Source organism: Botryllus schlosseri, chromosome 4, assembly GCF_051294905.1.
Source record: "Botryllus schlosseri isolate E-star chromosome 4, Bs_hap1, whole genome shotgun sequence".
NCBI classification, from domain to species: Eukaryota; Metazoa; Chordata; class Ascidiacea; order Stolidobranchia; family Styelidae; genus Botryllus; species Botryllus schlosseri.
This window is the reverse complement of record NC_137239.1, coordinates 17,977,273-17,979,917: the sequence shown is the minus strand read 5'-3', so window position 1 is coordinate 17,979,917 and position 2,645 is coordinate 17,977,273. Positions and strand designations below refer to the sequence as shown.

At 38.9% G+C, this 2,645-nt stretch overlaps 1 long non-coding RNA gene across 1 annotated transcript; it reads right to left on the bottom strand.

The window, feature by feature from the left end:
- Positions 1–2,645, bottom strand: LOC145437218 (uncharacterized). The gene is made up of 2 exons (XR_013914618.1): positions 391–2,645; positions 1–325 (listed from the first exon to the last, which is right to left on the bottom strand). It is a non-coding gene; the product is annotated as an uncharacterized LOC145437218 (long non-coding RNA).

The following is a 2,645-nucleotide window of genomic DNA, read 5'->3' as shown; positions in this document are numbered from 1 at the left end:
TAACATATAAATATTTATTTTGAGATATCCAAATGTAATTTTATCGAATCCAAGAATTCAATAAAACCGATAAATACAATATAAGAATAATCATAATTATATCATCTGAGTTTCACAATAACTCATTCAGGTATTGCGGGTTGCAAATATTATATAGGACTACATGGTGTTTCATTTCGCAACATGCGTAAAAATAAAAGTCTATTTTTTCGTCACATTTCATGATATTCCAGTCGACGGTACAGCAAGATGTAGTCATAGAAAGAAAGTAAGTACCAAGCCGTGGTGTATATTCCCATTGCCACTATCAGTAAGATTGCGACATCTAAAAAGTATAGAACCATCACACGATCACAGCATTCCGTAATTGAAACTAGAAATATCGCTTACTGAAAGTCCTCCGTTCCCACGTAGACAAGACGTTGAGGCAGAGACTAAAACAGTAAATGTAATAAAGTCTATTTAAATGGTCCAAGACGTTTCGGCAATTTGATGGCCCGCGCACCGCCGTCATTACGTCTGCCTATATTTGGTGACCTGTAAAACATACCGTCACAGGTCAACACTGTATTCAAATTTTGGGGTAGCCTACCAAATGCCGCATGTAAAAATAGCCGGTTCTACCTGGCTGTGGTTGTGTGCAACTGCTGTAAATATATATCACTTGGCTGTCGTACTTATGGACCACTGGTTCAGGCTTTGATCCGTTTAAAATATATTTTATCGATTCAAAACACTAAAAGATTATGAGAAGATGAAAAGAAAGGAAGGCGTCGAAACGACTTGGAGAAATTTTTCAATCAGACGCCCAGCTTGGCCTATAATCTGTAAGTAAGATGCGCGCACATCGCACATTGCACACTGAATGAAAGCAACAAAAATTGTGCACGACAAACGAGCCACTGCACTACATACGAACTGGCACGACCGTATTCGACTAGGCGTAAGGTTGAGAAGGAGATTCGAAAAAGGGACGAGACCAAGCCACACAGATGTAAATATCGCCGGCCCGTTAGCCCAATGAAGTCCATGTATAGCGCGCTTCGTTTGTCAAAAATGTTTACGTTACAAAGGTGATTAAGCGAAGAGCAGCATCCTCGTCCAAAATATTTTGCGCAAAAAATGTGCCCCATGTTCGGTAACTCATCGATATGAGAAAGCATTCTTTTGCAGGATCTTGAATTGATAAAAATGATATGATGAGATACATGAGCCGCGAAGAAAACGTGGACGAACGTTTAGTTGTTTGCGCCAGTCGACCACCAAAACGGAGCCAGATATTGTAGCAATAATAAGCAGGGATAATCCATTTTTACTTATATCCTGCATTGTAGGCTATTTAGCCCGTATAATATTTCATTTTCATGCGTAAATTCGTACTTGGAGTCTCAAATATGCTAGCGTACCTTAAAAAATACGTTGGATAAGCCTTCGCAGAAAAATCATTATATCGACTGGCAGTAAAATCGTTTAATACTATATTCTATATATACTACTACTACACGGTACTACTACTACTACAGTATTTTCCTTCTATGCGACCCGCCTGGCCCTATCCTTATCCTTCAATGTGGGTCACCTTGCCCATTGTCTTCGACCGCCATGATAGCAGAGGTGGTCACAGCAGTAGTCATCGTTGGTTATCAAGTAGAAGTAGAAACACGTCTCGTAGAAGAATCGATTGCTAAGACATGCCACTACTTCAAGTGGAAATAGTACATGAAGATCTGAAAAGGATTCAAGTAACTAGTTTCAAATGGTAAATTCAGTCAGATTAGACTACTTTTGAAAGTGCAGACTGCAACTTCGCGACTAACACAAAATGTTTAATGACACTATACAAATATTGGTGCAATTTTCGACTATAAATTCAGTTACCGTGGTACATACAGGGGTTATTTTGCCGAGCTGGTATGAGAATTTCACTCCAAAAGGTGATGCAAAGTTGCAAACATACCCCATACTACTCTCTACTTTACAAATCCAAAGTTTAAAAAGACTGTCAAGTATAGAGAGTCTAAAAACATACCCACTTGACTAAAAGTAGCAAAAACCTGCTGGAATACTGAGAAAAGTAACAAGTGCTTCATTACTGACCACTTCCGCGTGGTATAACCTGTATCACATATGTCAGAAATGACCTTTCGCTGCTATGTACTCGGATACTTGTCCAACGTTTCGTTTTCCTCTTCTACTCCTGGTAGTATTGGTGTGTCTTGAAATCGATACTCTCGAATGAGCTCAAGTGACTTGTTGACAACGGTTCCATACCATATATACCTGTCGTACTTGGCAAGACTATTGTGAACTTGTGATGACACATCAACCAGACACATGCAAAGGACAAGAGGAAATCACGGTCATGACAGCCTACAACTTTTACTACTCTAACATTGTACAAATTAGGCATGCTCATTCACCCAGCAATGCGAATGACGTGTCTTCAACATTGCTAACACTTTCGTGGAGAGTATTTTCTTTGGAACTAGTATCTTCATTTCCAAACTAGATTCTTCATCTTGAAACTTTTTTTCATCTGGATTTGAATGAATAACGGTTATACTCTACAGATTTTTTTCTAGCAATCTCAATTCAAGACTGTTTTTTTGCTTCTATATAGGCTACTCATTGCTCACCGAACAACG